A 22,292-nucleotide genomic window follows, 5' to 3' on the forward strand; every position below is an offset into this window, starting at 1 on the left:
CAAGCAGCAAACACTTGGTTCCTTCTGAGCTCGGTCCATCACCACACTGTCATTTACAGGCTTAGCGGAAGGGAAAAAAAGGACGTTAAAAGGCTGAAATTCCAGCGCTGAGGATGTGTGAAAATACCAAACAACCTCCCTGCACTGTACAGAACCACATGTGTGCCTCCCATCTGGAATACACGGTCACTGTAATCAGCATTAGGGTGCACACTGTGTTTCAGGGCTCAACCTCTTATTTGGACGGCTATCGGAGGAAGTGGTTTTCAGCTGTGAGTCTGAGAGATCCTCTGCCTGCTACCTGATGTCAACCTGGGTAAACCAGATGGCAGCAGCAGCAGCAGACACCGTGGAGGTGTGCTTATGAGCGACGCTGCAGATCTGAAGCTGAAGCCCACACCTGGATACTTGGATGAGGTGGAATATTTAATCCAGAGAAATCCAGTTCTTATAGGATTACTCTGCTGATTAGCATTATAAGTAGTGCACGTAAACTGCAGAGCTGAGTATATTTCTGTGATCAGTTTGTCATATTTGTTTGCAGCAATGTATGAACTCAGGGTAGGAAACAAAAGGGGGAAAAGTCCCTTTCAAAGAAGAAATTAAGTTACACTGTTCGGAAATAATGTAAAAATCTTTAGTCTGCAAACTCAAAACCTCTCACATCTCAACTACAAAGTCCTGACTCACAGAGCACTCACCACAGCCCAGGACCCCCTATCACCCACTCCTCTCTTTGCTGCCTTCAGGTCGATAGAGTCACTCAGAACCTCTCATGCAGATGGTCCAGTGACCATTATGCACGCATTAGAAAACACAGCCGATGATTGACTGACATATTCACGATAGTAAATATGTAAACACATGTTGATGTCCTTCCTTCAATTGATGTTAATCTCACAGAATATTAGTTAACAAAATCCTGTGTTAACCTGTCGGCATGTTGGGAAATTTTAATAATCAATGAGGATGCCTTTTTGTACCTCATGCTGAAGTATTCACTGTGTCTTTCTGATAGTTTCTGATGTTTTGGGAACAATTCAGTTCAATTAAACTTAAATCAACTATTAACATATTTCATACAGTGTCCTGTGTGTGATCAGGAGCACAATAAAAGAAAAGAAGTTAAACGCTTTATATGTGATTTTTCACCCTTAAATGTAATAGAAATCAAGTATATCCTCTGAAAATAACTCTGTGAGTCATGACTGTCTACAATGGGTGTAACACCCGAGTCCCACTGTCTGTGATGTTTTCAGAGTTTTCAGAGTCCTATCTTCAGTTTGTTTACATCGCCAGGACGGCCGGCTGACTCCTCCCCTCATGTATGAAAGTTGTTTAATTGAGGGACTAGAGAAAAGAAGAATAACATACTGTACTCACTGCTTAACTGTGTTTCTAGATCACGCTCATTTCAGGTAAATTTACATGCAGTGTGAAGATACGAGCATAATTAAGATCGCTAGCATTAGCATGCTAACACAACAATGCAGCGCAAGTTGTTTTGGTTTCATGCTGCTGCTCAAGGGCGACATCTGCTGAATCAAAAAATCACATATAAAGCCTTTAATGAGCTGACTGTAGTTCGGTCTATTTAAAGGAAGAACGTGTGACTTTTTGATCCAGTAGACGTCGCCCTTGAGCACCAGCATGAAACCAAAACAACTGCTGTTAGGCTACACCTCCTCCAGACTGAAGCCTCCGCTCTCCTCCAGAGACACACCTCCAACCCCTCTACACTCACGTTCAGACGAAGGAGTTTTCAATAAGAACGCAACATAAGTAAGCAGCATTAAGCGCAAGAGGCGGACAAAATTGTAATATTCTCGAGCTTCACTTGCCTGTGTCCTGCATTGTTGTGTTAGCATGCTAATGTTAGCACTCTTAGTTAGCTAGTAGCTTTACATTGTAAATTGGCACCAAATGACGGTGATCTAAAAACACTTACTATATCCAAAATATTATCCAAATAAGCAGCAAGTATGTTCTTCTTCTTTCATACACAAGGGGAGGAGCCGGCCGTCCCGTCCATGTAAACACGGCTCTAAAAACAACACAGTCAGCGGGACTCGAGCTTCTCACTCATTGTAGACTTGAGACATGATGAAGGCCACGAGCCAAAACGCGTCGGTCTAAATTGTTAATAAAGTTGATCTTCTTACTACAAGTGTTGCTGGAACATTTTGACCTCTACTAAGCCTTTAACTCTTCATGCACCTAAACAGTCATGACTCAGAGACACATTTAAACAGGACAGACTTCATCTTTCTGATACATTTATGAGTAAAATCTTGAACCTTCTTCCTTTAAGAATAAAGCCTGAAATACGATGTTTTAGCATTGTGCCCGCCTGCAGGTGCACCTGGCTCCTAAAGTGAATGGGTGAGTGATCAGACCAGTCATGAGCTCATCTTTAGATAATATGCTGACTAAGTGATTTGGACGGACCCCAAAACCAACAGGAGACCCTTAAACCTCAGCCCAGTCCACGGGCCCCAGTTGGCATGCCGCGGGTCGGGTCTCTGGAGACAAAGTCTGGTTCATTGTTCATCGGCTCTGACAAATCAGGACAGGTGGAGACATTTCTGTGTTTTTGCGTCCCCCCCCTCCCCCCCTGTCTCTCTCTTCGCCGGCCCGCCTCCACACCGTCCTGAAACCAGATCTGGGAAGTCGAGTCATGCAGCCATTGCTTGAAGCCCTGTTGCCTGGAAACCAAATGTTTTGCCGCTTTGCTTTTATTTTGGCCTTTTTCTGTCCGTCCGTCCCCCCCCCCCCCCCACACACACACACACACACACACCCTGCACACACACATTCATACACACTTAACCACTGAAATGCATTTAACACCTCCTATGGATCATCATGAGGCTCAGGAAGCCTCAAATGTTCTCCTTTTTTGTTTCCCTCCATCTGAAGGGATTAAGCATGGATCCCAAACCACTTTCTCTCGCACTTCTTTCTTCATCTGCTTGTTCCTCCATTTTTCTCTTTCTTGGTCCTCACATCTAAAAACCGTTGATCACCAGGCGGGCCCTGACCAGGCGTGCATGTTGATTGACAGGTCTGAGTGCTGCGGCTAAACCGTGAGAGTGATGGATCGAAGCGGCTCAGTATGAAACACAAAATCTGTGCGATAAAAGAGCAATTCCTCAATCTGCATCTGGGCGACTCTGAGACGAGTTGAGAGAGGACCAGATTAGATGAGCTCGCTGAAAAAGCCCCCCTCCCCCCCGGCCTATAAATAGTCTGAGGCCGCCGCTCTTCAAACGCAGAGGGCCAGCGCTGAAGATCAAGACTGAGGCATTACTGGTTTCTATCCATCAGGCCTCAGGAGACGCGGCGACGGGAAGGCATGTTGATAGCTCGCCTCGTCTTCTGTGAGGGAATGAGACGAGCCGAGAGAACCTGAAATTCAATTCCAAAGAGCAAACCGCAACAGCTCCTGTTTACTCAGCAGCAAACACAGGTGGAGAACACGGCACCTTGTTCTTCTCCGGCCTTTTCTCTTCCTCTTTCAGTGGACACGAGGTAAATGTGACAAGCTGTTGGACGCACTCCGACACATCCTTCTGATTCAGGTGAAAATCTTCTAAACTTTGTTTTAACTGTAACAGATCTCAAAAGAATAAAGACATGAAGGTTATAAATCTTCTCAGTGATGCTCACTTAATAAAAAACATTTTACAAGATGTTAGTTGAAACTGGTTTAGAACCCACACATGCACGGGGAGAACATGCAGACTCCTCAGACGGGGATTCAAACCAGGAACCTCCTCGCTGTGAGGCAAAAACGCTAACCACCGTTCAGCGTATAATAAGAATATTTGTCTTCATACCAATGATTTGTGCAGTTTGACTAAATCACAATATCAACTAAAGAGTGGAGAAGAACATACTGGAGAACAGAAAACATTATGCAGCAGGTTCATTAGAGCACGGAGATCGTAGCGGTTGCGTGCATACAGGATATACACGTCACCACCGAGGGGGTGGTGACGTGTATATCCCACTTGCTGGAGGTGAATTCTCCTGATTATATCCTGCTGCGTTCTCACATCAGCTCACTCTGACTTTCTGCAGAATAAATAGAAGTGGACTGGCAGGAGAAACTCCAGGTGAAGCCTGAGAGAAACATTTTGTCTGTTTGTGTTCACACATGCAGCCAGAAAACTTCAGCAGTTTTGTGCATGTGTGAAAGGACAATACTCACCCAGGCCATCTCATGTTAACTCCTTTGTGACACCTAATTACTAATGTCACCTGACTAATGTTACAATGATGAGGTCAAACAGCTTGAAGAATGAAGATCTACTGTATGAACTTTATCAGACAAACATCAGGGTTGACCTCTTCAAGCCTTTCACTCTCCATGCACCTTGCTAGTTGATGAAGGTTGTGCCAGAAAACCACACAATGCTTCTTTAATGTTACCATGACAACAAAAGATTATCTGATGAGAGTCTCCTGACTTTTACTTTCCTGCATGACTAAAACTTGTGAGATGCAATCTCATGGAGGTGACATCTCATTCACAGATATCATTTTTTTTCTTAATTGCAAATTCTTGAGAAAGTTCCTATAAAATGTGAAAGTATAATCCCTGATAAGATAAAGTAAAATCTCCTGAAATGCCTGAGTGGGTTTTGATGAAAACATTTCTTCGTCAGTACGGTTGGTGAATGAGGACCTGAAGTGCCGAGATGTATTTGACCCGTCTGCTCTTAAAAGAAGTCAGTGGTAAGTAATGACAATATCACCTGCATGTGAAATTAAACATTGGCATAGTCCTTTGCACCTGATTGTAAATGTTATATTTGTGTAATTTAAATGCAGATTTATTGACCAGGGTTCGTCCTCATCCAAGAACCTTGACATTTCCTTAATAAGTCTTTTTGCACGTTATACACTTAAGGGCTGACTGCGGGCTGTAATACATGTAAGTACCTCTCTGTTAGTGCTCAGGGTCTGAGACGTGAGACGAGGGGATCTGTGAGTGGATGCCGGGGTATCAGGTCGGAGCGATGGAGGGATGTTGTTGTGGAGGGAGGATGAGGTCAGAGGGAAACGGATCCATCCATTAGGGGATATAATGAGAGGGAGCAGCTGCCTGCCGCTGGGTCAGAAAGCCCACAGATGTGAGGGAGCCTCAGGCCCCGACAGGGGGGGGGGTCTGGAGCCGCTGTGCCATGACCTCATTCCCAAAGCCAGGGCTCCCACTAACACCAGTACAGATCCCAGCACTGCCACGCCCCTTCACTACTGGAGACACAGGTCATTCACGCTCTCCAAACTCACCTGAGAAACCCCCTGTGTTCAAAGCATTCTGGGATATTCTGCTCCTGTGTTGCTTGGCCCGAACTCTGGCCGACCCTGCAGGGTCTCAGCGTGCCAAAAGACTGATCTCAGCTTCACCTCCACTGCCCAGCACTGACTGCAGAGGTTCTCATGGGTAGTTAAATGTGTAGAGCTTCAGTAGTGTTCAATGAGGAGTAGAGTGTTCTCCTTTTTTATTTTCCCATTCATGAGGAGAGGTCAAGAGTAGAGCGAGGCGCTGTCATGGTGTTATTCTCACTTCTGGACATTATGTCCAAAAGAGAAAAAAAAGGAAACTGCTGCCAGAAGAAGAGGCTTTAAATAGATATCTGTATTTTAAAGGACATTGCACTCTGAGTCAATTTTTTTAATCCAAAATCATGAGCAGAGGAGCAGCAGCGCGAAGCTGCAGGTACACCAAACACGCTTAAAACTCATATTATTTTATAAAAACACTTGGAGTCTGACTCGAGTCCACACCTCTGGAGAGTATCAAACCTGACCACTGACATCCTGAAATAAACCTGGGAGCAATCAGGATAATTCTGCAGCTCCTCATCGACAGGTGAAACTCTCCTCGCTCTTGTTTTCAGGAGTGGACAGACACCGTTTGTTTTAATTTAGTGAAAGAACCACCAAATCATTGTTGCTGTTTGCTCACTGTTTGCTTACAAATTTTTGCAAAATAAACACATCGGACTCAGTTTGTAAGGAATCTGTGCTATCATGGTTTTTTTCGGATTACAGATCCAAAAAACGAATAAAAAAATGTGCTTGCAAAAACAAGTAGCAGGTAGATTTTTTGCTGATAATTATTTATCATCATTTTGTGCTGAGTTATGATCCAGATTGTTGTGTGGAAATATTTACAGGATGAGTCCTCTTCTCTCTGAATCTCAACAGTGTCAGCATGTCAGAATCAAACAGATGGAAAAAAAATAGGCAAGTGTGAGAAATGTTTCCAATGCTACCAAAGTTTATGTGTTAATAACATACAGGAGCAAGAAGTGAGAAGCAACAAGCAAACCATTGTTTTGTTTTTCTTCTTCTTCTTTGCTGCTCGATGTGGTTGTTGGACGTTTCATGAAGGTCATGAAGAAGGCTGGAGAGCTGATGTCACTCTTCTTGTCACTAATTCTTAAAGGAATTGGTATCTTGTAAATTCCTGTCAGAAAACAGACTCTATGTCTGTGTCCATAGACAAACAGTGAGAGCACCGACACTACCAGTCCGCCCCGGCTCGAGCCGGCCCGGGCTCCTCGTCCTCACCGCCGCCGACAGGCAGGCATTATGTCTCGGCTGCTGAGCTGGCAGCATAGCAATACGGCAATATAGCAAAATAGCTATATAGCCGCAAGACGGTTGCTACCAACAGGCCGGTCTTGTCGCGGCGGCCATTGATTCCATTGTAGCTGATTGGACATGTCATCACAAGACTCTGCACTGATAATAATGAAAATAATCGACACGGGCAAGATAACATGGGTTAGAGGTTCTGAATGTCGGTTTCAATTAATTTTCGATTAAATGCCCAGCCCTAGTAAGGACACAGTCAGGCAGCTCACACAAACATCTGGTACACACACAAAGACATAAAAGAAGTGTAGATGACAAACTGTACATACATGCACACACCTGTACACCTCTACAGAATATCCTGACGTGTACTCATCAGATCCCTCACTGCTGCTTGTGAGCTACACACACACACACACACACACACACACACACACACACACACACACACAGACACACACACACACACACACACAGACACACACACACACACACACACACACACACACACACACAGACACAGACACAGACACACACACACACACACACACACACACACACACACACACACACACACACACACACACACACCTTAAAGAGGCGATAGTGATTCTTCCAGGTGTTGACACATGCTGCCATTTCAGATGACTGTGCAGCTGACGATCGGTGGTGGGTTGAGTGTTGTTACAGGCCTCTGCAGTCTCTCTCTCTCTCTCTCTCTCTCATGATGACATCCAGCTAAGTCACTCAAGTGCTCCTGCTTTGTAACGCATGTTCACTTGTAGCTGCAGCTGGAGAGGTTTCAGTTCTTTATCTCACTGACATGGACAGATAGAGGGGGCTTAAATGCCTCTCTGTATTCTGATGATGTTTTTTTGGGGACAATCTGTGTTAAATATTTTTGATTTACAGACACAAATAATATCTCTATGATTAGCTTCATGTCTTCTTTTACAAACTGAGACAGACATCAGGCCCCAAGCTCCACAATAAGGCTGGGTGTTTCTGGCTTAGTCCCAGTCAGCTCTGGATGTAAAAGCATATGATCCACTGGCTTTAATGGTCATGATAAACACTCAGGTATGTTGTTACAGTGGGTGTTGGATATGTAGTTGCGTGGCAACGTTTCAATTCAGAGCGACACAAGCGAGAAACACAAGCTGAGCTAAAAGAGAAAGCCGGAGAGTCGTGTTTGGGTCACTGAATACCTCTGTGTTTACACTGAGCCTAGAGTGGGATTGACGCTTCCATCCCCGCCTCCTCCTGGGAGTTTTTCCGACCGTGACATGTGCGATGGGGAAACTTAAGCCTCAGCAGATCTCCCAAAAACAGGAATTTTCACTTCTTCTCTTTATAATCCTCTAACCCCCACCGCCTTAAAAAAAAAAAAAACACTGTGGGCATGTGTGTGAGTGTGCATGTGTGTGTGACAGGTCTAAATCTTCTCCAAACAGCAAATCAGTACAGCCTACTGCTCGGCATAAGCGCCGAACAATGAAGAGCAGGCAGCCGGCCAATCAGCACGGGGCTGAGCACTGATGGGACATGCTGCTGTGCGGCCTTTCAGGTGAGTCACACAAAGGCTGCAGAATAGTTAGTGAATAGCGATGGAAAGCACCTCCACCGCCGCTCTTTGGCTGGCATGTATGAAATGCTAACACAAAATAAACACTTTGCAGATGCCCCGATGTAATGCACAAAACGTTATTATACGTTCCTGTGAAGAGCCCGCACACAGGGATCATTCATCTGGGATCGTTTGAGTCGGTCTGTGCTAACAGAGTGGGCATGCTTAAACAAACCATCGCAAAGAAATCTACTTTTTTCACCGTGTGAGGTGTCATACGTTATTATTCTGTTGTTCCAGTAGAAACATTTTTTACCAACTTTGATTCAAAAACCTGCATGTGTGAGGTTAAAGACAAACAAAATGATGACTAATGTGTCTGACAAATCAGCCTCCACAACCTTTATTTCTCCAACAACCAGACTTTTTTTTTTTCCCAGCGTACAAGTAGGTTTGCTCTCCATCCTCCCCATACTTGTTTATTTGCAGTGTGCAAATAGTAACATTGCACTGTAATCAAGTCAGAAAGAAGTAACATTTTGCTGCACACGGCGCCATAAATCTCAGGTCAGGAAGCCAGGAAGAGAAAACTGAGATTTGGCAACAGTGCAAGCAAATCCATCCTGCACATCTGCCCAGACTGGTAAGAGCTTACACACCAGCTTAAATATTAAAAAGAATTAAAAGAAAAGCACAAACACCCACTGACAACACAGAGGATGGCAGAGGTAAACCCTCAGGTATACTTTCAGATAAAACATTACAAGAGGGGGAAAAGAGCAGATCAATAATCTGTCTTTGGGCCTGATCCATAAAAGCATTTGTGCTGCTTTTGCAGTCGCTAAATGTGTGCAAAGGAGAGAAAAGGAAAGCGAAGCGTGCAATCCACAAAGCACTCACAAAGGGGGAAATGCGTGCAAACAGCTTCCTGGGTGGGCCTGTCCCATTTGCATGAAGGTAAATTAGGGATTATTCAAGAGTAAAGTGCTATATTTCCCCTTCCAGCAATCAAGCCTCATCTGGTATCAGCATCTTAATGCTTTCTATTTATTTCCTATGGAGAGCTGGATAGGTACTCATGCAGAGCATGTTGGGATCGTTGCAGCAAATTTTGAGAGGGGCTCCGGCACACTCGCTGGTCATTCAGACAAAAAAACAAAGCAAATTGCATGGAGTAGGCGAGTTTGTGCGTGAATAACATTAGAGCTATATGCTGTGTGAAGAAGACCTTGAGACGGAGCAAATTATGAAATTATTGGAGCTATGAGCGGCTACAATCCAACCTTAGTGAATCAGGCCCTTAGGGCTCAAATATACTTCATCCACACAAACTCGTAGACAACCGGCTGCGTCTTGAACGTAAAAGTTCACATACTTGTGGATGTACAACGCGTGCTACTGGAGGATTCCTCTAGAGGGAGCACCACATGAATCAGACGGCGTAAAACCCCGAAGTAGAGGAGATCTCTCGCCAGCTGTTTTGGCATGCATGTTTGTTGCTATGCAACGGCAATGACACATCGTCGTGCGGGTAGTTGCTGACTTGATCTTTTAACTTTTCTTCAAAACTTTCCCCAGTTGTTGTGGAGGCTCTCTGGTGTATCCGATGTTGTCATTTCCAGTCTCATCACCACACAACTCCACACTGCCCCTAGTGGTTATATTGCATATTGCATATCCATATTCTGAGCAGCAGGTTGAATTAAACTGTCACTGTGTTTATTTCTCTTCAGGTCAACACTGACGGAGACGGAGCAGCCGGCGTTACAGTGAAAGACTGATCAGCTGCAAGATGGCAGAGAGGAAACAACACACACACACACACACACACACACACACACATGCAATTTAACTACAACTCCCTTCCCCCATCATCATAAAGCCTCCATACCTCAGAATCATCAACCCTTAAGAGAGGGGTTATCATTCCAGTCTTTCTAGGAATATACTACTTAAATCAAATCACCACATTGGACTTTAAAAACATGTCACCCACCTGTTCCAGGAAGTGGAAATTACACAGCGCGCTGAGAAAACAGGTCGTTTGTTGTTTCAGTGGAATGACTGCTGACAGGAGATCATCTGAACGTAATTCCATGTTGTCTCAAGTGCAACATGTTGTTTTGGAAACACTATCACTGTAAACAAAAAAAATATCATACACTGTCATAAAACTAATACACAGATTTTAACTCAACACAAACCGGTCTGTTCACAGGTCTAACAGGTGTACCGTGAATTGGCACCAGAGAGAGTTGTAAGACATCTGATAATGTTCCTTTAACATTGCATTGTGGGAAATGGAGGCAACAGCTTTAAGATTGATGGGGGACACGTGGAATAAATGTTCCTCATGTGGATCCATTTATTAAACTGTCATATTATGCTGATGGGCGCTGATATTCGATAACAAATGGAGACCTGTACAACGCTTTCCATAACATAAAACTTTCAGTCAATCTAACAACGCTCGTCCTCTCGCAGCCCTGCTCTTTGTTTACAACCGTGAACACCGCGACAAACGGACTACAGCACATGGCAGTCTTCTTTCTTTTCTTTTTATCCCCCGGAATTATTTACCCTTGGCATGGATACCCAAATTCCCTTTTTTGGACATTTCTGCACGTTTGGCTCCTCTGGGAGTTTGTGACTGCGAGCAGAAACAACGTTCCTGGCGGGTCGCGAACCACCTACTCGAGAGACATTCTGCTGCAGCTCGGATTTAAAACTCATCATGCCATCAACACAGACATGCTTCCCAAAGAAATTCTCCGGGATAACTCAGTCAGCCAAGACAACTCCGCTCACAAAAATAACAAGGTAACCAGGAGAGGAAAGAGAAAGGGAGGAATCAGAGCCAGGCTTAAACGGGAGACATGTAAACAACGGCCGCTTCCATCTATCATCCTGGCTAATGTACGCTCCCTCAGCAATAAAATGGACGAGTTACAGGCCAACATTAACCCAGTCAGTGGATTCAAAGCATCCTTGTAGTGTAAGAATGCTTTCGTTGGTCCACTGCTTGATGTTCTTCTTTCTTAACCCTCTTTATTACAGGAGTATATGCTGGAGCGAGCAGGATGGCATGGTGGTCAGCAGAGCCAAGAGGGGGAAGAGCAACAGATCTGTATGTGTTAGGAACTGAACCATAGCATTTATCCAGTGTCTTCCCCAGGCGGGTGCTGCATGTAATATACTGCTGGTAGCCTTTTAGTGCTTTTTCAGGAGAGCAATGGTTGAAATCGCCCAAGATGAATTTGGGAGAGTCCGGTGATATGAGTTCCAGTTTATTTAATAAGTTTGTGATGTGTTCAGTGGCTGTGGCTGCGTTAGCTCTGGGGTGGATGTAAACCAGGATGAGAAAAAGCTGTAGAAATTCTCTGGGGAGATAGAAAGGGCGAAGGGAGACAGCCAGAAGCTCAATGTCCGAGGTACACAGTTTCTCCCTCACAACGATTGTCGAGCACCAGCGTGTGTTTACATAAAGACACACGCCGCCGCCATGTTGTTTCCCAGTGAGCTCACTGTCTCGATCAAGTCTTAAAGGGGGGGAGAAGCCATCAACGTGCAGCGTGTTATCATCGTCGTTCTTATTTAACCACGTCTCAGTAAAAGCAAGAACAGAGGCAGTCCTGTACTCATGCATGTGGTTAACCTCTTAGCCCCCTCCAACAACATTAATGAACATGTGGACACTGTTTCATCATACAGCTCCTTCTGTGTGGACAACATCATCCCCTCCAAAACAGTCACGATCTACCCCAACAATAAACCTTGGATCACCAAAGAGCTCAAGGAGGTCCTCAGCAAGAAGAAAAGGGTCTTCTTCACCGGCTCTGAAATGGAGAAAAAGGAGGTAAACAGAGAAGTCAAGCACGCCATAAAAACTGCCAAACTCAAGTACAAGAACAAAGTGGAGGAAAAATTCACACAGGGGAACCTCCGCTCAGCTTGGCAGGGCCTCAAAAACATGGCTGCTGTGAACACTGCTGCTACCAACATCAAAACCATCGAGGTTGCAGGAAGCAGCTCTACTTCTCTCCCCAACGATCTCAACTCAGTCTACACCAGATTCAAGAAGGACAACACCACACAGCTGGAAGAAACAGTGTCCATGCTCAAGCCCAGTGACTCTGCACTCACCTTCAGCAGAGAGGATGTGGTGAGAGCCCTCAGGAGGACAAGGGAGAGCAGCTCACCTGGTCTAGACAACATCAGTGGCCGCATCCTGTAGCACTGTGCCGAGCAGCCAGGGGGCGTGTTTCAGACCCTGTTCCAGAGCTCTATAGACAGCAGCTCAGTCCCCCAGCTGTGGAAACACTCTACAGTTATCCCCATCCCCAAGAAAAGCCCCGCCAAATCACTGAATGACCTCAGGCCTGTGGCCCTCACGTCTCTGGTGATGAAGACCATGGAGAGGATCATAAAACAACACATCAGAGAAACCGACTCCCAGATGGACCCGTTACAATTTGCTTATCGTGCAGGCAGAGGTGTCGATGATGCAAAAACATTCATAATAGACACTGTTCAAAAACACCTGGAGCACCCCAACACCTCAGCCAGACTCCTGTTTGCAGACTTCTCCTCTGCATTCAACACCCTGCAGCCTCACATCCTGGCTGACAAACTTTCAACTTGCTTCCATCTGAACGACCAGCTTATCCTGTGGATATTGGACTTTCTGACCAACAGATCACAGAGTGTTCTGGTCAACAACACCTTCTCCAACCTCCAACACACCTCAACTGGCTCCCCTCAGGGCTGCGTGCTCTCACCTCTGCTCTTCATCCTCTACACCGATGACTGCAGAACCACACAGCCAAACTGTCACCTGGTGAAGTACGCGGACGACACAGTTCTCCTGTCTCTGCTGTCAGGCCCCTCTCAGCACCATGGACCAGTTCTTCAGGAGTTTGTGGAGTGGTGTGACAGCTCCTGCCTCGAACTGAACGTGAGCAAGACCAAAGACATGGTGGTGACCTTCTCCAACAAGCAGAGGGAACTGGTTGCAGCTGCAATCACCACAATCCATGGGAATCCTGTCGAACTAGTAGAGGAGTATAAGTACCTGGGTACCATCTTCGACAGCCTGCTGAAATTATCCTCCAACACCGAGGAGATTCTCAGGAAATGTCAGCAGCGAAAATACCTCTTAAAGAAGCTCAATTCCTTTGGAGTCAGTAAGAACATTCTTCTGACCTTCTACTACTCCTTCATTGAGAGCATTATTACATTTTCTATAACCTGCTGGTTCCACTCCACCACCCTACAGAACAGAAACCGCCTGCAGAGCACGGTCACAGTCTGCTCTAAGATCATTGGTCTACCTGTAAGGACTTTGACATCGATCTATGAGCAACAGACAATCAGGCTAGCAGGTCGGATTATGCAGGACCCCTCACACGCTCTCTTCCCAGCATTTGAGTGGCTCCCCTCAGGACGCCGGCTTCGCTGTCCCTGCTGCAGGACACAGAGGAGAAGACCAACCTTTGTTCCCAGGGCTGTCCAGCTCCCCCCCCCCCCCCCCCCCCCAATGCAGACTCGCAGCTGTGAACTTTGCTTTTTTACTTCCTTTATATTTGCCATGCACCTTAACTGCCTCTGCTTTATCTGGCCTCATGCACTACATCACTTTATTCTATCCATTTTATCTCAGTATTCATACAGTTCTGGTTACTTTATTCCTGTTGTTCTTATCCGTCATTGCACTACAGTCACTTTATTTATCTCATTTTTACTTTTACAGCTACGGTCACTTTATTTATCTCATTTTTACCTTTACAGTTAAATTGTATATATTAGTTCTGTTGTTCCATTATTCACCATGCACCTTAATAACTTATCATTTAGTATTTGCCTACTTGCACATAGTTCTGTATATATATATGTATTTCTCATTACTGCACATACTTCTGTTTACATCTGGTCACTACTGCACATAGTTCTGGTTACATCTGTTTACATCTGTTAGTCCGATCACTGTCCACTCATATCTACTCTTTTATATTTTGTATTTTTAAGTTAAGTTTAAGCTTTAAGTTGTATTTAAATTGACACTTTATATTTAGGTTAAAATATTTTTGTTTACTTGCACTGTTGTTAATTTACTGCTCTGTGTGCCTTTGAATTGCCCCCCGGGGACAAGTTTTTTGAATTGAATTGAATTGAACATTGTTAGAGCTGGAGCTGAGGCGGGTTTTAAGCCTCTTGACGCACTGTTACATCGCACTCACCTGTCAATCATGTCACCTACACGCCTAACTACGGATAAGCTAAAATTCATCCCTCGTACAGAGTGTGCCAGTGATGACAGTAACTCATCAGACCTATTTGTTTTTTTGTACCAGGTCATAAAAATGTTAATTTATTTTGTAAAAATTGCTTTTTTCCAGTCATGTGTATGTGACTTCATGTGTTCCTGGAGCCAGCTTCTAGTGGACACTCGAGGAACTTCAGGATTTAGCACTTCCGCATTTGCTTAATTTTTCCAGACTGGAGGTTGCCGCTTGGATTTTACGTCAAAAACCGCTGCATAAGGAAGCGTGAGCTGCTGCTCAAAGCTGCTGTTCTGTTGCTGTTTGTGCTGCTGTGATAAAAAAACATCATGGAAATTATACTCGGATACATCGTCTGTAAACATATTCTCTTCCTCAGGTCGGTTACGCCCGGTCGTCTTTACTACTGTCAACTTGGGGTTCGTTTTCATTGTGGGGTGGGTGTGGAGTAGCAGAGAGAATCACTCCCATGATTCCCCACCAGCCTTGTCGTCATCTTTCGTTAATGTCTTGATTGAGAGCCCCCTGGTGGTGGAAATGACAAACTGTGTGTTTAATACATTTGTGTGTAAGCAAGCCTCAAGAAAACAAGTAAGAAAATCTTTAACATTGATTTTTTAAATGCGTTCTTCCCTTCGTTGACATGTGAAATATCCATTAAAACTACAGTACCCATGAGCCTCATGGCTTTATAACTTGTCCTCAAATAGACACACATCTGTACAAACATCTGCACACATATCTTTACATGACAACATAAACCTTTTTCACCTGGATCTCTTTGTGTCAGTAAAGGTCTTTTCTGCATTGATCGTTGAAACAATTAATATGTTGAGGAAGGATTACGAGGCTTTTGGGGGCAAAAACAACATCTCCCACAGTGCCTCTGTGCCTGGTTGCAGTGGAATGCTCAACCTGCCATTAGCGAGAGATTACCTGTAATCTCGTATTACTTAAAACAGGGTGGAGAGGCATTCATGTGAGACATCTCCACAAATCAAACGGTGCTGTCAGCCGGGCTTAAGACTTAGTGCTACACAGACTCATATTTGTACTGAAACATGCCTGCATCTGTACCGCAGCCTGCTTAGTACACAGAGCCTGAAAACAAGCACGCAGACACGGTCCTCAGCTCAGACTTTAGTGTCAACACGACTCAAAATGAACTCCTGTTGTCTTTTGGGATAATAGCAGTCTCTCGCTGAGGGATCAGCCCATAAAGACCTTATGATCATCAAAGTGTTAAAACAGTATTTATGCAAACACGGCAAACTGCGTGGCAAAGTTTACAGCACATTCATCAGCGGGAACCAACTGCCAACTGTGCCACAAAAACAGACGCAGGAGACGTGTAACGACAGAGCAGCGGTGTGTGCAGGAAAATATGGCTGTGTTACCTACATTAGCCCCCCCCCCCCCCCCCCCCCCCAGCCCCTCTCTTTCTCTCTCTCTCCTGGATAATTGCTGTTTTGTCTTGACTGCATGCGCTGTTATTTATTTGCACAGGAACTGAGACAGTTTCCCTCGGGGCAGGAGATGTTTTGCAGCGAGGAGTGTTCTCCATGTCGTACTTAAATGGAACACACGACACAAACACTTGTTGAAATATTAAATATATTAAATATGCTTCATCAAAATCTCAATGTCACCAAAATATCAAAAGTCACAGAAGTGCCACAAGATTCACTTCATCTCTATTAAATAACTTATAGCTTTAGTGGGTGTGTTGGTGTGTGTGTGTATGTGTGTGTGTGTGTGTGTGTGTACATCTTTGTCTTGCAAAGTCAAAGACTGCGTTTCGACTTGGAGCCCGGGTATTTTGAATGCAAACACAAAGTCAACAATAATAGATTTAACTGGATGAGCTCTGGTTAGTGAGGTCACAGATAACTTCATTTTTGTCAGTATCCATTAAAGCGGGGTACACACGACAAGATAATTGATTTGTCCCCCTTCTGACCAAAGTCAACAAAGGCCCGATTATCTTGTCAGATTCTCCTGTTGTGTGAAGTGTGTTAAGAGTGATTTAACCTCCCCGATCTGCCCGGAAGACGATCAGGGCCGCCAAGATTTGAAATTGTAAATATTAAACATGCTCAATATTTACGATCAGAAATCCTGTTGTGTGGAGAGAACACCGAGGACGGCCGAGCACAGACTCTGTGGATTATACCGTGGAACGGAACAATAGCCAATCAGGAGGCAAGCTGACTGAAGCAGGAAGCACAACAAACATTACCATGGCAACAACAGCAAACATGAAGCATAGATGGACATCATAAAGGGAGGACCAACTTTTTGATTTCTTTGAGAGTTTCTACAACTTGTAAAACAAACCACAATCCAACTGACATGGAAATGATTTGGACTGTAATGTTTACAGTAATGGATGTAGCAGCTAACAGCTAGCCACATTTAGCATGACCATCATGTTTGTTTACTCTTAAGTCACATTTGACCGTGTGAGATTTCACGTTCTGAGAGTGGAGACTCTGGTTGTTGGTGAATGAATCTGTTGTGTGGTGTGCTGAGTTTGTTGTCTCGTTGCTCTCCACAACCTATGAGAACTGAACTGTTAATCTGTCATGATTTGTCGTCATGTGTTGGCTCTCTCACATTTTAAAAATCTACAGTAGAGGAAGGAAGAGGAAGAGGTGGAGATGTTGCAGACAGGTCTGTCATACATTAGAGTGTCCCAACAAGCATTTCAAATAGCTGATGTGACAGACTTAAACAACAATGAAAAAACCTGCAAAGCCACAAGAGGAAAGATGAGATCATGTCTGCAGCCTTGTAGAGCTGCCTCCTTGATTTTTGTCGGGAAATGATAGTTTGTATGACAGCAAAAAAAATCAGTTTCCAAACCTGTTTGAAGACCTACAGTAACTATGCTACGGTATGTGCTTTGCTGAGAAAGGAGCCACATTAGCCCTGCATGTATCAGTCGTCTGATATGCGTTTGACCTTCCTCTCTGCGACCCAGATGTCAGCTGCAGCTCCTACAAAGTGAGTGCACCATTGGGTGGTGTCCATAAGGCCGGGGCCAAGTGCTGCATGGGGAAGCGGGTGTTTTTGACATGCAGGGCAGGAATCTGTGACAGGCGTCTCCCCAGACGGATGTCAGGGAGAGTGAGGAGGAACAGGGCTGCAGATGAAAGGACCGAAGAATCATTCAGTGTCCTCCCAGCAGTCCCTGAATTATTCAGCACCTCGGTGTACCTAAGCGACACAGAAGAGTGTGCTAGTGGGAGTATGAGTATGTATACATTCTGTGTATCTCACTGGAAAGCATCTGTATCATATTTAGAACAACTTGTATGTGTCTGTCCATGCATGTGAGCAGATGGGACTAATTGATGTATACTTCTGTGACTGCATGTGTGTGTGAGTTAACCAAGCTGCAGCCTCAGTTCTTGAAAAATGAAGCCAATGCGAAAAAAGGTGTATCAGGTGCCAGTGGGTGTGGCTGGGTGATCCTGGTTTGAGAGCTGGCTCCACTTCCTCATTGGGAGAGACCGGGGAGAAGGAGACGGGGAGAGGCTGTTCCCCAATGCACCTCCTTACTTTGTTATAACTTCTGATGTGTAAATAAACTTAGATGTATTTTTTGACGGTGACTCCTTGTCTCCTCCGGCCTTGACAACACACACATACACAAATTGCAGGATGAGCCAGAAGCCAGGATGTGTCACTTCAAAGAAGTTTGATTTATAAAAGCCTGATATGAGTCATGTTTGCTGAGTTGCAGATGAGATGTTGTCAAGTCACAATTAAAGGCAGGGTTGGTAATTTTCTCCAGATCCACTTTTTTAAGATTTTGGTTGAAATTGTCTTTAGGTCCTGACAGACATTAATAACTCATGTTCTCTGAAAAAGGAACAAAGAAAATCCATCATCTCTATCAGTTGTAAGTCTGTAAAAACTTTGACCAATGTCTGCCACGAGGTACCAATCTGATGAACCAATCACAGGCCTCCCTGTCTCCCTGCTCGCTCTCTACCTCTTCCACACTCAAAGAGCGTCACAGATGACTTTAGGAGTTTATACTGAGAGTTTACTTACCTCTGAATGAGACATGAGACGACGTAGTTTCTACACAATGTAAGAGATGAGCTGAGGTCCACTTCTGGAGCAACGGCGCTCGTGCATGTAAGTGAGGGGGCGTGGCTTTAGAGGGAGCACAGAGGGGAGGGGGTGCACACGAAACACTGAGGGAATGCTACTTTCAAAATCATGCTAGTTTTTAAAAATTACCAACCCTGTTTTTAATCCAGCCCAGAAAGTGAAGGTCATGCAGGCTCATTTCCTCGTTTCCTTGCAGTTTTAATGTGTTACCGACTTACTGATGTGAAAATGCTTCATGTAGTACTTCAGGAATACATAAGGAAAGCTGATCCATGTTAAATAGAAGGTTGGAGGTAGTGTGATTATACAGAACAATAGCCTTCATAAATCAATAGAAGGTTAAAACTGGGTAATATTCATTAATAGAGCAACATGGACATGTTTAGCTTTCCTGCATGATTCATCAAAATAACAGTTGCTGCAGTTAATGATTTCAATTGAATAATCACTTATATCACTTTGCATCGCCTCTGTTGACATTTTAAGTCTCTGTGGAGCCATTTTTCAATTATGTGATTAATCTCACGGAGGAGACAAATTACAACCTCCTGTGGAGAACTTTTTGTTAAAGCTGATTCGAATTGACCGCCCTTGATTTCACAACGGATCTGATCCTGATGAATATAAAGCTCCCACTATTTGTTATCCGGGGAGGGAAACGGGAGAGGTTCCACTGTAAATATGGATTGTGCGTCTTATTCTTCATAATTGCGGTCGAGTTTGAGAGTCTGAGAGAGAGACCACCTGGACCCAGAGGTTTGTAATCGGAGGAAAAGGCTCCAACTGTGCGCACACAAGTAATGTTTCAAAATCTCCTCAAGTCTCACATGCAGCGTGCCAAGATATCAAAGAGGCAATAACTCATATGTAGAGAGGGAGGTGAGAACTTCCACATGGCCTCAGGGCTCCGAGTGGAGTAGTTGCCTTTCCCCAAATGTCAACAAACTGTGTGTGTGTGTGTGTGTGTGTGTGTGTAGGTGTGTGTAGGTGTGTGTGTGTGTGTTTAAGACAAACAGAGAGAAAAAGATGCCTCATGTGCACAACGAGAAATTAAAAAGTGAGGAAAGCAATCGTTCATGCCCAGATTCACTTGTTGTTTAAAAATCGAGATCACATCATTTCACAACGTTTTATTTGGGTAAACCTTTTTAACACGACGTTACGCTCAGAAGCCCAGAAAGTGTTGTAACGTTAATTATACTGGCACGTGATTGAACATCATTGCAAACGGCACACAAGAGAGTGAAGCATCCACGTTGCAGCTAAAGAGGTCGTACATGGTCCCGAGTATGAAACCACCATTAGAAATTCCAGTGTTTAAAGCTCTATTGAGCTGCAGATCAATATAACATAAACATTTGAAAGAAAGAGTGATTTAAAGGGGTTCAACATCTTGAACAAACAGGGGGTATGAGATTTAACCAGAATTCAGGTGTTTGAAGAAAATCAGCTGAATCATATTTGAGGTTGTTTCCATCACTATCCCCACAACCCCCATATGCTCTCTAACACATGACTTTTCAGAATTATATAAACATCAATGCCATTGCGTTTTACTGTCAGATTCATAACAACAACTCATCTCCAGCACTTTCGGCAGTTCATCATGACTCTGGTTTGCCCAAGACTTCTGCCTCTTAAAGGAAGTTGTTTCTTGACACTGTAACTTTTGCTAAATGTTGCTAAGTGCTCATGATGGATTAACGTTGGGTCTGTAATATCGCATATTAATGTCTTTTACCTGCTCTTTTGTAGTGTTTTAAGATTACATTTGTTATGAAGTGGCGCTGTACAAATAAAGATTGATTTATGGATAGTTCCAAGATCCAACACAAGTCAAGAACGCATCACTAGATCCTCCTCTCAAGCATTAATCCCAGTACCTGCTTGCAAAAACAGCTGTGGTCAGAGGTCGTTCTTTCATACTAACATCTGGAACGAGGTCCCACATGATATCAAGTCAAGTCTCTATAAAAACAACAGCAGCTGACCAACATGTTTGGACAGAGTGCACAGTTTAGGGGTTTTGACTGCAAAGGCACGATCACCTTTGAGCTGGAGCCGTGAGCGGGGGACAGCCAGGAGGCCACATGTTGGACGATCTAAGGGGCCTAGATAAAGTGCACGGTCTAAAGAAGTCGTACAGGAGAGCACAACCTTGAAATTGTGATGACGTCGACTGGGGCATGTTCCAATCCAGCTCGAGTGACGTAGACGAGTTTACGGAAGTTGTGACGGACTTCATAGCAATGCTGGTAGACGACGCCGTTCCTATGGTGTCTGTCCGCACCGCTGTGAACGAACGGACCGCTTCATACAACTCGTCACTTCTCACCGGCAGGACGGAGGAATACAAAGCGGCATCTTACAGACTGAGACGAGCAGTGAAAGACGCTAAGAGGAGGTACAGGGACAAAGTGGAATCACAGTTCCAGCAGCGTGATTCAAGGAGCTTGTGGCAAGGACTGCAAACAATTACTGACTACAGGAAAAGAGCCCATGTCTTTGTGAGAGCAGACGCTGCTCTGGCTGACGAACTTAATGACTTTTATGCGCGATTCAACTAACGCTAGCACCGCTAACGTTAGCATGCCAACTGATGCAGCCAGCAGGATCTCCGAGGCCGGAGTGGCACACTCGCACCGACTCACTGTGTCAGAGCACGACGTGAGGAGGACACTGAAAAAGGTAAACACCAGGAAGGCTGCCGGCCCAGATGGTATTTCTGGCAGAGTGCTGAAGTCCTGTGCCGACCTGTTAGCTCCAGTGTTTACCACCATCTTCAACCTCTCCCTGAGTCAGTCTGTGGTCCCCACATGCCTGAAAAAAGCCATTATTGTCCCTGTACAGAAGAATGGCTCTCCAGCTTGCCTTAATGACTATCGCCCAGTAGCACTCACCTCAGAAGTGATGAAGTGCTTTGAGAGACTCATCAAGATGCAAATCTGCTCCTTGCTCCCTGAGTCTCTGGATCAACTTCAGTTCGCATACAGATCCACAGATGATGCTGTCTCCCAGGTACTGCACACCACCCTCACCCATCTGGACAGAAGGAAGGGGGACTATGTGAGACTGCTGTTCATTGATTTTAGTTCAGCTTTCAACACCATAGTCCCTGCCAACCTCCATTCCAAGCTGATCAACCTCGGACTTAACACCTCCCTGTGTGCTTGGATCCTGGACTTCCTGACGAACAGATCCCAGGTGGTCAGAGTGGGCAGACACACCTCCAGCCCCTGCACCCTCAACACCGGAGCACCACAGTACCCTGCAGAGGGTGCTGAAGTCAGCAGAGCGTACCATGGGTACAACACTCCCCACCCTCCAGGACATCTTCACAAGGAGGAGCACAGGCAGGGCAAACAGGATCATGAGTGATCCCCACCACCCAGGTAACGGACTGTTTATGTGGCTGCCGTCTGGCAGGCGCCTTCGACACGTCAAGGCGAACACAGAAAGACTCAGGAAGAGCTTCTTTCCTCAGGCTGTCCGGACTGTTAACTCCACTCTCCTCAGTTAAAAACAAAACAGAACTGTGACTACATGATGCACACACACCACACATTCCAATCTGCACATTGCACTTTGACACCCTGGACACTTTACACACTGACACCTTACACTGTTTACATTATTCTATATTTTATATTTTGTATATTCAAATATATATATTTTTTTATTTTACATTATATTCTATTTTACTGTATATA

This window comes from Labrus mixtus, chromosome 5 (genome assembly GCF_963584025.1).
Source record: "Labrus mixtus chromosome 5, fLabMix1.1, whole genome shotgun sequence".
NCBI lineage: Eukaryota > Metazoa > Chordata > Actinopteri > Labriformes > Labridae > Labrus > Labrus mixtus.